This window comes from Diorhabda carinulata, chromosome 4 (genome assembly GCF_026250575.1).
Source record: "Diorhabda carinulata isolate Delta chromosome 4, icDioCari1.1, whole genome shotgun sequence".
Lineage (NCBI taxonomy): Eukaryota > Metazoa > Arthropoda > Insecta > Coleoptera > Chrysomelidae > Diorhabda > Diorhabda carinulata.
Window position 1 is genome coordinate 22,034,112 of NC_079463.1, and position 14,250 is coordinate 22,048,361.

Below are 14,250 nucleotides of genomic sequence, written 5' to 3' on the forward strand. Positions count from 1 at the left end.
AACGAACATTTTCGAAAAAAAATTGAAAATTGTTTGTTTTTAATTTTTTATCTCACTTAAAGATTTCATATGGTTTTCTGACTTTAAATGTTTTCATATAGGCTCTAGAAAATAGAAAATTTTATGTACATACTCAAATTATACTTAGACAAAAAATTATTTACAACTGATAATTCTTGAATGTTAAGTAACTTAAAATAATATTTATGACTTGTGTGTGCATTTTCATGAACATTTAAAGCCCTGAAACCAATATAAGTATTCTTTTTTTTTTATTCCCATAATATATAGAAAAACTAGTTTTAAATCAGAAAAACATTAAAATCGAGACGATTTAGAAACATATACGAGGATCGTGCCAGAAGTACCTGGTCCAACAAAGAAAACATAAAAATTTTCAATGTAATCTTCTAATAAGTTCGATACTCTTTTTATAATAAAAATCGTCTCATCACCTCTTCATTATTGAAAAATCTTTCAACCAACTAGCCATATTTTACAATCTGGGAATAGAAAATAATCCGAGGGGGCTAAATCTGGCGAATAGGGGGTATGAGGTAGCAATTCAAACTTTAATTCTTAGCCAAATGCTGCCGTTTTTGCTTAATTTCTTCGCTGAATAAGTTCGCATAATACTCGACTAAAATAGTTCAAAAATTTCGAGTTTTTCCGAACATTACGGCATACGTTCCATCGGGGAATAGAGACAAAGCTCAAACTACTCATATTATAGCGATTATAGTTTCCAGAACTTCACAAATTATTTCCAGGAAAACGTTTAATTTGCTTAGACATACGGTATATTTTAAAGTACGTCAATGAATTTAATTAATAATTAAGTATAAATTGGGAAAATATTATACACTGGTCGACGAAATCTTTACTTAATATCATTTGTGATAAACGAATATGAATCCACGTCTACTATATCACAATAAACACGTGAGACCATTACAACAGTAGACAAATGTTGTTTTCTGAATATGACATCGGTTGTAAAATAACTTTTACTGTTCGCCTCTACTTCAACCCATTATTTAGTGGATTATATTGTTTTTGCCAACGTCTACATAATTCCTGAAAATTACATCGTTTTATTACGAAACGCCCGGTTTTTGTTTGCGTTTTGTTCCGTCCTTCTGGTTATTTCTATCGTTAGAATTATATTGTTAATTATATACAATGTGTTATTATTATTCCGGAAATTTTGCTATAAATATATTGCTGTTCATATAAGGGATGAATTCAAACATAACGAGAGAACCCTCAGCAATAATTATGTGGATAATTATCAACCTCGATACTTAATAATGTCAAAGGTATCGGGACAGTCAAAAAATCAACCATCATCTTGAATGTCTACGCTAAATCCTCCACAGACTCAATCAATTGAGTGTTTATAGTCCAAAACGAACAACTAACCTCAAAATGTCCTGGAAAAGATTATAACTTGAAAAGGGCTTTGGTTTGACAAATCTAAGTATAAATACCGTGTAGTCAACAAAATGAAAGACAGGACGTCTAGTAGAACTGCTAATAGATTTTTATAACTTTTTTAATACTTAGATTGAGAAGTTTGTGTTCGAAACAGGTTTTTTCCTTTACTATAAATTTGATCTATCTAAGGGTTGATTAGAATTATAGAAAAAATACGCCGTTTTCATCATTATGAATCACTTCATCAAGACAAAGAAAGCTACACAAAGGAGACGTTATTGGAATGCTGAAGCCCTGAAGAAAATCACACAAGACCAGCATCACGTGGTCGGTCAAATGAGGTTAAAAGTCAAGAAGTGTTGAAGAAAATCCAAGAAACGGTAGTGGATGATCCTCGACTGAAATTGCACGATCTAGCAGACATAATAGACATTCCAAAAAGTGCAGTACATCGCATATTAACTGAAATTTTGGACAGGAAAAGCTGCGCGATGGGTGTTCAAAATAGAACATAAACAGCGTCGTGAAGATGTTTCCATCGAGTGTTTCACAGAAATAAAACCATGGATCCATCGAAACAAATGAACGATTGGAAAGGTAGAACAGACTCCAATGAAGGTAAAAAACGTTCCATCTGCTTGCAAAGGTTTTGTGAGGGAATCAAGCAAATACGGCCGCTTTTGGTTAAGAAAAAAGTTTGTATCATCAAGACAATGCCTATTTGCTAGATACATCCCCCTTGGATTATTTTCTGTTTTTCTAAACTTAAAGAAATAGCTCGGTGATTGAAGATTATCCTACAATGAAGAACCGTCCTCGTAATCATGTTTTTGGAAATTATCCAATGCTTTTATAATTTTCATTGATAATTAAGTAAATTTTGAGAAAAAATGCTTTCAATTGGTCATATTTTCCAAAAATTATCGCGTATTTTCTCTTCCTGGTAAAAGTTGAAAGAAACTTTTATCGTTTAATCATAAAATGAGTACAAAACAAATAAAAAACAGACTAATACACTCAAATCACCCATACCGTCGATTTTTAGTACCTCCCACATTAATTTTTATTCTTCGATGATCCTTTTTCTTTTGTAATGATTTTTTTATATTATATAAAGCAGTTTTTGACTGCCCATCAAGTCCAGCGAGCTTTTCTACAACGATCCTTTTGTATATGAAAATACCGAAGGACTTGTTCCTGCACATTCGAATCTCTGTTCGTGATTGAAGGTCCTCGAAAAGATTTATAGGGCCGTTCACTCTTCTCGATGGTGTAAAACAAAAGAGACGACGCACTCGATTTTATGGATAAGCTAGAATCAACGTTGTCACTCAACTACGTCTTTTATCTGAAAAATATCCACGCACAAGGTGATATGTTTTTTCAAACCACGTAGATAAAAATCTTTTATTAATTCTATCAAAAACTCATATTTGAGTTGTCCTCGTATATAGTTATTTTCATTGGTACACCGGGTATCTAAAAATAAAGTTTAACCTACCGGAATGTTTTTAAATTGATTTAACCTAAAAAAAAAAGACTAATACGGATCGATGCTAAAATACGAGAAGCTATTAACATAATTTTGGATTCTCTTTGATTTTATATTCCGTTACATTTAGGAAGAAATGTTTATGTTCCTAATAGGCGCCATTACGTAAATGTCGGATGGTTTTTACTTTGAACATACATTTTGTAGAATCCATTACAACTTACTTTCAAAAATATACGTGATTCTAAATTAGATTCGCCATTGATTCACACTTATATTTGATACTATTTCTGGACGAATTGTAAACTGTCTAATGAATCTAATAATCCTGATAGACAAAGGAATTTTATCAGTGTAACATACTATTCTGCTTGAACTGGAAACAGACGTGATAGTATGGTAGATAGACGGTTCCTAAGAGCTTCCAAAAGAAGCTCTGTATTGGTAAGTTTTGCAACGAACAGTTTTCCTTTGTTTTGGAATAACCTTCAGTCTTGTTCTTGGCCTTATCACTTAGAATTTTAACAAAAGGATCTGAAGAAAGCCTTAACATTCGAAATATAGTACATCGAATTCTATGATATTAACTCAAGTAACAACTAGTTTTTTGAGGCCTTTGTGAGAGCATTCGTTGGGTTTAGATGCACTAAATTTCCAACAACACTTTTAAATGATGAATAAATAGTAATCTGATGATAATAAGTCTGGATTTAACGTTGGATGTGGTAGGAATTCAATACTACCAAATTCTTTCGCAAAATGAGGTTTAGCTTTCGTAGGCTACGAATTCTTTCCCAATCAACTGTATTTTCCAGATTAAGTTCCTTGTGAATTTTGCGGTGTCCAAAGTTTAAAAAAAGACATTTATCAGGCAGAAATTTAAGTTTAGTATAAAGGTTCATTTTGTAAGTTTCGAGAGAACTGGTTGAAAAATTGGGACATTATTGGTCTAGAAGGAGACTTTGTTGAAAAATAAATCGCAATTTCCGCGTTATATAAAAAGTTCAATATAATTTTATGCTAATATTTGACAAAATAAAAATAAATTTCACTGGAAATATACAGGGTTCATACAATGTTTTATTCCCAAGAGTTTTGAGTCGTATAAATACTTCAAGCTTACGTTATTGTGATTTTAGTGTAAATGCAGGACGCTGTACACTTTTTTCGATTACAAACATCAAGAATACAAAGTAGTTTCTAGATGTACCTTTTCTCCTATTTATATGCATATTTCAAGGCTCTAAACTATTTCGGTATGCAGTAACTGTTATTTTGATTTGAACTCCACATATTATACAGAGTAATGCACTTTACGTGAATAAAGACAGTGAGAAAATGCAGTTTTAAATCTTGATTTAGAAAGAAAATCATACAATGTCGAATCGTATTTTGATAAATATCGGAACAAAACCGATTAGCATTTTTCATTGTTGTTGACTGATTTATAATTAGGATTTCAATTATCCTCATATCCTCATGAGTGCATTTCAATTTCGACGAAACGTGGGAGACGCAGACAGGTATAATTGCGAATATTTGTCATTTGATATTCGCACATATCAAACCGGCTATACACGCTTTACCACATATCATAATAAAGAGACCTTTCATCGTCAACGTGACATGTTGTCTGAATGAATATCTTCCATGGTGAATATTCATGAAATCTTGTAAATCGATCAAATTTACATACTTTACATCGAAAATATAATTATTTTCGACACAAGTTTTTTTGATAATTTACTACTACTAAAGTTGGTCGATAATTATGAGAGGAAACGGAACAAACAGAGCCCCTGGGGTTGCTTTGGTATACATTTATGACGGAAGATCGGATGAGTCCAAAACTTCATTTCCAATCAACATACTCGATGAATGCTTGTCGTCCTCGAGGTATTCAATTATTTATTAATTTCCTCTTTCAAACCGTAGCTTTTCGTATTAAATAATTTTAATTACAAAACGATGCTTTTATTAAAAAAAAATATTCTATTTTTTTTTATATTATGTTCGAAAACGAAAAAGACTTTTCCATGAAAGCACCTAATAACTATATACATATATATTTTCGTATTTCATTCATCAAGGATTTAAAGTCCAGGGGCGTTTCGTCCTTACTTGTAATTCCCTTTTATGTTATTTTTCTTCGTAACTATATCTCGTTAACGATGTACAAGCAATGTAGGAATTGATAATTGCGGTAACTTATGCGTCATTTTCCTTTTCCATAATACGGGGGACTAACAATCGTAGATGTAGCGGAATTCGTTTACGAGTTGGTTCAATATTTTTACTTTACAGAACTTTTATTCTTCTGAGAACAGTTTAAAAACATTGTGTTTGCTTTATGTGGGAAATTCAATTCCAAATAGCAATTCCGATGGAAGAATCGAGAAAAAAAAAGGAGAAAAATAAATAGTATCCAGATCAAAGTCCCGGTAGAGAAAAACCAATTACCATATTCTGATAAGAATCTTTATATAATACGATCGGTGTTGGTCGATAGTAGTCGTTTCCCGTTCGGGGCACGTACTTCCTGGGTGAAATAGGAAATGAATGGGAAATCGTCGAGATCGCGATTATTATGATTGCGGGTCACTTTTCCATATAACAATTCTAGTGAAACGAATTTATTTTTAAACGACGTGGATGGATTCTCGTCAAGTATCGTATTTATTTTATTATTATTTTTTGCACATAATACACATAATCGGTTATAAAAATAAATGATAAATAGCTGTAGCTTTTTCCCGGTATATTATTTGTTATAGAAATTGATAGCTTCACTAAACTGTCATCGTCTATCTCCAATATATCTGATTGAAAAACTCCGCGTTCGCAGAGGGTTGATCAATTAATGTCAAAACGGATGATACTGATGAAGAAAAAATTGCTCGACGCTGATACTTCATTCGTAAATGTCGTTAGATAATTTTTCCAACTTTTCCCATTTATATTTGTTTTTTTTTTGATAATTTCGGAAATACTAATTTCAGAAATATTCAATAGGAAATTTTTTCAATATTTCATTGACAACTTCGATAATATACGAGGAAGATTTAAATATAACCTGAATTCTGATATATTTAGTTACAGAGAGAGTATTTTGCCTCCGCATTGCTTTAGAATCACAGTCGCATGGGGACCAATCAGAACTGTAAGAGTGTTGATCTGTAGACAGGTTTCACCGTGTTTTTTAGGAGGTTACTATAATAATGCGCGTTTTTAACACCTTTCCTACTGCCCTAGCGCCCTTTTCTTCCTCCAATCCATAGACGCGCTATTAATCTCTGGAATATAGTGGTATACCCAAGTCTCGTTTATGGTGCTGAATTTTTTAATCACCCTCGTATGATTAAGTGATACATAATTTTTTGGTTAAAGATTGAAATAATTGGGATCTGATTTAAAGATCTCATCGGTCTCTAATTCCTTTATATTTTATTTTATTTTTGTTCTTTTTTTTTAGATTTAAATTCCAAACGGACGTGGTATATCCATGAAGATTCTTAGAATTTGAGTTTTTTTCGTATCCTTAAAGACGCTTTTCATGTGACTCTTAAACTTAACATAAGTGTATTCTTGTTTGTTAAGTGTTGTTGGTAGCGTAGCAGGTAAGTCTTTCTATTGTTAATATTATATGCGAACTTATATAAAAAAATTTAATAAAAATATACTTCCATGTTTGTGTAACCACTTTGATCGTACAATTTTTATGTCGTAACATTTTTCGTTGCTTTTAAAAATCTGTTATTTTATTCGATTAAGTTCTATTCGATTATTTGGCGAGAACGTGTCTATTAATTGGTGGGCGCGCCAAATATTGGTGTCCATAATAAATATTTCAGTAAAATTTTTAAATATCATCAAATTATTCGCGCAATGCCAGGAGCGGACTTGAAACTATTTTTGTTATATTTTCACTGATTAATATCATATGGAATTATCAAATATATAAAGAAATTATGAATGTAATCGATATTTTTAAAATAATCATTTTCAAAATAGATATTTATTATCTTTTTTATCACTTTTCAGAAATTATGAAGATGGTAGCATCGCATGGGTACATTTCATTATGAAAAATTATTAATTAGGAATTTTTGTATGCTTTGAAATTTTTTAAAAATTTATATTTATCTTTGTAATGAACACTTTTTCTGGGACTCGAAATTATTTTTTATGATATCAATACTAATAGTAAATTTCATTAACCTTTCATTAAATCAATTTTTTATTTTTCTCCAAAAAATTTCAGTTGAGAAGATGAACAAAACATATTATCGATTTCAAATTTGATAGTTTGTAAAATATATTTTTATTTCAAATTTTTATTATTTGTAAGTACTTACAAATTTGTTATTTTCTTATATTTCGACTGTTTATTCTTGATAATAATTGTTAATGTTTGTACATTTCATGGTTTCTTTTTTCTCTTGATTATTGTAAATTCATGATAATAATTGATAATGTATTTTAGTAGTAAGATTTCAAATTATTCGTTCATTTGCACTTTGTATATTTCAGGAATGGAATTTGCAAATACAAAAAATGAAGATTGGCATAATCAGTTACGACCGTTAGTAATTGGAAGTCTCTGATTATGTCGATTTGTATTTTTATTTATACAGTACGAAGACGCATACATAGGTTTGGAGATGGGCATTTCGAATACGACCATTAGTAATTGGAAGTTGCCGGTATGTTTGTTTGTAACCCCATGTATACAGTACAATGTATGATTGTGTATGTGTGGGGGTGTGTGAAACCATGTTAACGATATGACTGCGGCGACCATTAGTAATTGGAAGCTGTGGTGATTTTCGTTAAATTGGCAACCATTTCTTCAACGCTTAGCAAGGTCTTACATCTTCATTCTCCTAACAGGTATTCGAAAAGGACAAAGTTCCAAGGTGTTTATTTCAATAAAATCCGTTAATATCGGATTTTAGGGTTAGTTATGATTTATTTTCAATTAACAATAATTAAACATCTTAAGAACCTGCTTCTTTTTGGATAGCAGATAAAAGAATAGAAGACAGAAGCGTGCGTATGTTATTTATTTCTGAGACGTCATGTACGGGTTGTTTCTCAACATTCAATTCATACTACTATTCAAACCTTTTTTACACGCCACTGCATTCGGCGTTTAAAACAAACAATTGTGAGGACGTCTCTGTTTTAATATCTACCTTGGTATTTGTGGGAGGTTACTATTTAAGAGGGGGACTTGATGCAAAGCCCCTTTATTGAACTGTGACTATTTTCAAATACTCTCTGTAACATGTGCCCCCCCTTTATTCATTAACTACTACTCACGCTTCTGAACGGGCATTGAAGAAATGTCATAGGTCGTCCCGATGGTTGTAAATCATAAAAATATGAAGATACTCTTGATATTTTTATTATTTACAACAACCCCATAGGTACGCCTATGACATTTCTCCGTTGCCTTTGTCAAACAACTTGTTCCAAAAAGACTGAAATAGCATCTTGAACAAATGGTCAAAGCTGCCCCTTCATGGGGTCAACCGGTGCGCGGCTCTTGACGTGGAGGAGACCCATGGAAAGGATCCTTCACGTCTAGCTCTTGCCGCGAACCAGCTCGTGGAGGGGAATCGAAATACCCTGGAACCGGAGCGGCTTTTAACTTTTTAACAGATAAAAAAGTATCGTTTTTTAGAGCGCACCCTGGTGGACAACCCGCGAACTAATTAGTTCAGCATTTGTCCTCTAGGGGCGTTTTTGGTTTTTCTTTTGTCCGGTAGGGGGTTATTTCATAAAAATAAATAATTTGGACCCTCAAAAGGGGTTTTTTTAATTTGGCGTCATTTGTAGGTCTACGTATATAATTATATATAATATCTGCAACAATTTCGTAACTCCAGTTGTCTCCCATATTCCCATATTCTTCTAATTGTCATGTCTTGGATAAACCTGAAAATAACATGTATAAATTTATATCAATTAGTTAATAAATAGATATATTACTTAATGGCGTTTTTTTTGTTCTCTTTTACCTGATAGCCGGAAAATCTTCTCCCAAACGCAAGTACCAGAAATATTTTTCTTCTATCTCACCTTTGTCTAAAAATTACTCCGAAAGGAAGCAACGCGATGTGAAGATGACGCCGTTAACTTTTCAAGTATATTTCAGAAACACCGCTATCAAATGCATGCTTATGCAACGTACCTTAGTAGTTTGTTGACGGCTGTTGGAAGATATACCTAAAAAAATGACAGTGTCCTATTCTCCTCAATGGGTTTTGGTTACCCTAGAAGGAATATTTGCGGTTGGCAGAATAGTTTCTGGTCACTCCTCAAAGCGAAAAGTCGAGATGCTAAAAGTGATTGAAAAACAAAAAGATTATTTGCAATAATTTGAAAAATAATGCCACCAAAGACACTAGTTGCTGGAAAACAAACAATATGAAGTATAGGAAATGAGTACACATGGTGTTTCTATATTCTACGCTCCAACGCTCTATCACAGAGAGATCTCAATAAATGATTCATTTTGATATAGGAATACGAACCGTGTTACGGGGGGCCTAGTTGCTGAGACTAGGGTGTTCAAAATTTTAAATCAAAATCAAAAATTTGCCATTAACAAATTTAGTGTCTAGTATTATGCTCCTTAATTAATATTTCGACATAAACAAAGTTTGTAAAAATTCAACCAGTGGCGTGTTGTCAGGGTTAGTTGTCATTTTTATCCCCCTATTCTTTACGCCACTGGAGCAAATTATTTTTTCTAATTGCCTCATTATTATCAGTTAAAAAACTAATAACCTTTTATGGAGCTAAAATCAACGGTGTTGTAGAAATTTTTGCCTCTAAACAACAGTCTTCAAGCACGCGAGAACTTACCCTGACGGCACGCCATTGGTTAAAATACTGGTCACTATATCTGCAAAAGGCAAATATTTGATTTTGATTTAAAATTTTGAATACCATATATCTTAGAAACTAGTCCCCGTAACACGGTTCGTATTCCTATATCAAAATAAATAATTTATTGAGATCTGTCTGTGGTAAAGCGTTGTCGGTCGAATATAGAAACACCCTGTATATGATATATACAATATGAGGTCTGACAATGAGACTGTCATCGTCAAAGTCAATAGTAGCTGTAGTCCATAAAGCGTTAGCTGTACTTGAATCAGGAATCTGACTGCGTCACGACAATGTACTCTACCACTCCCCTGAGCGTCGATTGCTCCGTAATTTTTGACTTCCGGAAAGATTTTCTGTTATATTAGCAACCCTATATTCCGGGTTATCATCCTGCTACTTTCGTCTAAAATCGAGGACACCCAAACAACTGTTACAAATCTGCTGTCAGAAGTACTATTCCGGAAATGCTAGATCGTTTGAAAATAATAAACACAGTTTCATCAATAATTAATTGTCAGACCTCGTATTATATAAAGTTGAAAAGCGAAAAATGCAGTGGAAAACAAACGAAATGGTATGAAAAATGTCAAAAGTATCTAAAAGTTATGGACTAGTAAAATATGAAAAAATTGGCTGGAGAATAAACAATATCAAGAATACTTAATGTATATATATAGAAAGATATACTAAATAAGTAACACTAAAAGATAGTGTTTGATACATAAAAAATATGATTGCGCACAAAGAGAATTTTATAAAATACTCGTTATCACAATTCAGTTAAAAACTCACAAATAATAAAACCCCCCTCAAATATAGCGTATTTTGTTTATTTCGGATCTGTTTTAATGTTTCTTTATTTTTTAAAAGGGAGCTAGAAATATAAAGTAAATAAGAATGTATACCGATATGATTTTTTAAATTGGCTACCATCACAATATCAGTTATACTGTCAATTTCCGTATTAATTTTTACTCCTCTTTACAGCGTTCTTCAGTTCGATGCACAAAAATTTGGTTAAAGCTCGGTATATAAAATTTCGTAATGGAAGTCGGTTTTCGGTAAATTCCCAACGATTCCGTTTTACAACCCCGCTTCGCGTCGAAATATCTCCTCCTCATGTCTTTAGGAATGCATCAAATTAAAAGAATTAAGTCAAGACCCCAAAGCACAAAAGAATGTAAAATATTTCGGATTGAATTGGATCCCTTATTTGGGGAAGTGCGCGGCCATCTATATATGGGTGATTCCGTTCTAACTGTGATTTTTTGTATTCAAAATTTCAAGATTTTAAAATTTAACTTTTCTAACTTTTTTATCATATTATCCATCTATTTTACTGTAAAAATAAAACTCTAAGAGGAATTTACTACTACTTCAAAGTATCACGAGCAAGACACAAATGTCGGATTTTGAGTTCCACGGTACTGACTCATTTATCCACGGTACTGACATGGTAACTTAAGATATTAAACAACAAGTGCATCAATTTTCCTCAGTTTGATCATAAACATTAGAATTTATTTATAAGGTAATTAGTTTAAATCATTTGTTACGACAAAAAAAATTAATAATTTATCGGTAAATTCTAGGAATGGACATGACACGGTACTGACATTCAAGTGATGTAGTATAAGTTTTCTTTAAGTGGCAAGTTATATTGTATAAAAATAATGTTTAAATATCTTAAGATATCTTATTCAATTAACACAAAATTTTTATTAATTGATTATTAATTAATGACTAGTACAAAAAAACAATACAGGATATTGAATATCACAGTTATAATGGAATCACCCATATGGAAATTTCAAAACATAAAAATAAAACAAAAACAAGGTCACACGATCAAAAATTTCATTATCTTATAATGTGAAATGTACAATTAAAATGAATTCGATGGACACATTCACACACGTGAAAAAATGGTTTATTTTATTTCTCTTATTCTCTTTTTCATATTAAAATGTTATAATTACTTAAAACTCCGCAACTGAAGATGATAATAAACGTGACCCGACTAACTCTTGCATAATCATGAAGAGTACTATAATCAACGAAATTGAAACTACCGCATTGCTACACGAAGACGAAGCAGCTCTCCGGCGTTAGTTGAAGAGCTAGATGTTATTACGAGTCTTATATTACACAAGATAGTGGAGATACGATCCGTATACCACATAGTACGACATACAAGCTGTTTTCCCTTAATGAATACTATAAAAATTATTTCTATCTACTAGAGATATAGTAGATGAGATGAAAAAAACAGTCAAAAAGTCACAAAATTTTCTAGTAAAAAATATTTACCATTTTCATATTAGAATTATTCATGTCATTATTAAACAGTTAAAATGATCAATTTAGTTTTGTTTTAGATTAATAAGTTCCCAGAAAAAATTACGATAACGCCGTTATTTTGAAATAAATAATAAAAAACGAAACATTCAGATTCTTCTTCCGAATGTTTCTCATTATGTATTTGAAATATGTGTTTCCAATCTAGACGAGTCAGACTGTATATATTTGAATAAAAATAATTTGCGAAGTATCAGAATAAAGAGGAAACTTGTGAAGAACGATTTGTGCAAAATCAAAATTCACCCTCGAGATCTGATAAATCTATGGAAACTTTTGTCATAGAATAAATGATATTGACATTACCCAGTGTACCACAATGATTCTACTATTTATAAAGAGCTTTATCTGTTCCAAACAAACATTGTAACTACCTCCATCTAAGGCATTCGTACTCGAAATTTCAAAACTTCCAACATTGCGAAAATCGTGCCTGTATTAAGTCTGCAATTTATATGAAGTGGCAGTGAAATTGTAGTTGGGAGTCGAGAAGTTTGGAGTACTCGTGTACTCAAGACCGTATTTCCTACGGGGAGCAAATTTTATTCGAGAGTGAGATTTTAGAAAATTACATTCTCGACGTTTTTCCCCCATATTTCAATTACGAGATCGACAAGTTAAAACAATCGGAGACGATTAAAAGGGTGACCACTTTTTTTTCTTTTTCTTTTATGAACGATCACGTTATCAATAAAATTAGTTTACAACCATACCGAATCATAAACTCGATTTATTTTCGAAAATAACTTTTTCTCATAAAGCCATAAATAAAAAAAGTTCGTTCGCCATCTCTTCAACTTAGTTCTAGAATGTTTTCTCATAATCTCATCAGATTTGGTATTATGTGTACGAGCGATAGCAAATAAAATAGAAAGAAGGAAGAGATAAAACGTTATTTTCTGTTGTCTATTTATAACTCCGATGGTATTATTCGGATCAACGTCAGGTCAATATACTTGCCAGCCAGTTTGAACTTTCTTAAATGGCTGTTTGTCTCGAGAGATATTTTAAAGTATAAATTCGGAAATGTTTATCTTTGTATATCAGATACAACCGACGAGGATGGAAAAGAACTCGACAAGTAAATTCAGATATGCACCAACATTCAATTCTAATTTTCTCGTGAAAATATTTGTTGCGACGTTCAATTATTTTCGGAAGACTACGTCGTTTGTCAATGAAATTGAAAATGCTCTAAACAAAAACCACTTAGTCTTCACCGAGGAGAAAATTTTCGACAAAATAATTTTTCTTTCCTCCCTCATCTCATAATCAAAAGCTTTTTATTATGTCTAATGGATTTTCGATCGATGCTTTGTTGACGTTTCGCTTTTTTACCGGAATATCAAATCATCATTTATATAATATAAATGATGCGTTGATTATGTATTTATAATATCAGCTACTGCCTTAAATCGTCTATTTTAAATATTTACCTCCGACAACTGTTTCGGTTAGAATGTATTCATATGTAGAAATGCAGTTTGCAATTTCAATACGATTCGTATAAATCAATCGAGCTGAAAATGGATCTCGAATGAAGGAGGGTGAGCGATGACTGATCTCGAGAAATGTACGAAGATGTACTTCTTGAATACCTCAATTTACATGTAATTAAACAACTCGTGAGCTTCCTAAATAATTTTTTTAATGATTGCATAAATTATAGATATAGGTTTTGACTTTCCAATCAACGTTTCGAAAAATTTTTATCTCGGAAACCGAAACAAAATCCAATTTCTGATTTGTTCGATCTACCAACAAAACGTTATCATGTGATAATATCATTTCAAGTTCTGAAACTCAATTTTCCTTGGGAATCTTTCCGGTTTAATCCACCGTAAATAAAAAAAAAAAAAAAAGAAAACCAACCGTCCACTTCGGAAACCCTATAAATTGTCGTCGGCAAAAATAAATAGTCTCAATAAGGGCCCGCGTGTATACAAAGTGACCCTAGAGGAGCAATATACTGAAAAAATTATTGCCCCTGAATGAAAGACCACGCGCAGTGACGTCCTCGTTGAAAGGACTTTTCCGTTCTTTAAATGTTTTCAACCTTTTTA

The 14,250-nt window shown here is 32.1% G+C and overlaps 1 protein-coding gene across 6 annotated transcripts in view; it reads left to right on the forward strand.

The window, feature by feature from the left end:
- The window catches only part of LOC130892488 (titin), a 153,193-nt gene that overhangs the window by 23,373 nt on the left and 115,570 nt on the right, over positions 1 to 14,250 (forward strand). Inside the window, exons 4-6 of one of the 6 annotated variants that reach the window (XR_009059055.1) lie at positions 6,402 to 6,546; positions 6,971 to 7,632; positions 8,771 to 8,931. The exons of 3 other annotated variants lie outside the window; for them this stretch is intronic. The gene's annotated coding sequence lies outside the window, so the exon portion shown is untranslated. Of the gene's footprint in view, positions 1 to 6,401; positions 6,547 to 6,970; positions 8,932 to 14,250 lie in introns of those variants that run through there. 2 more of the 6 variants (XR_009059053.1, XR_009059054.1) reach the window with 2 other exon arrangements.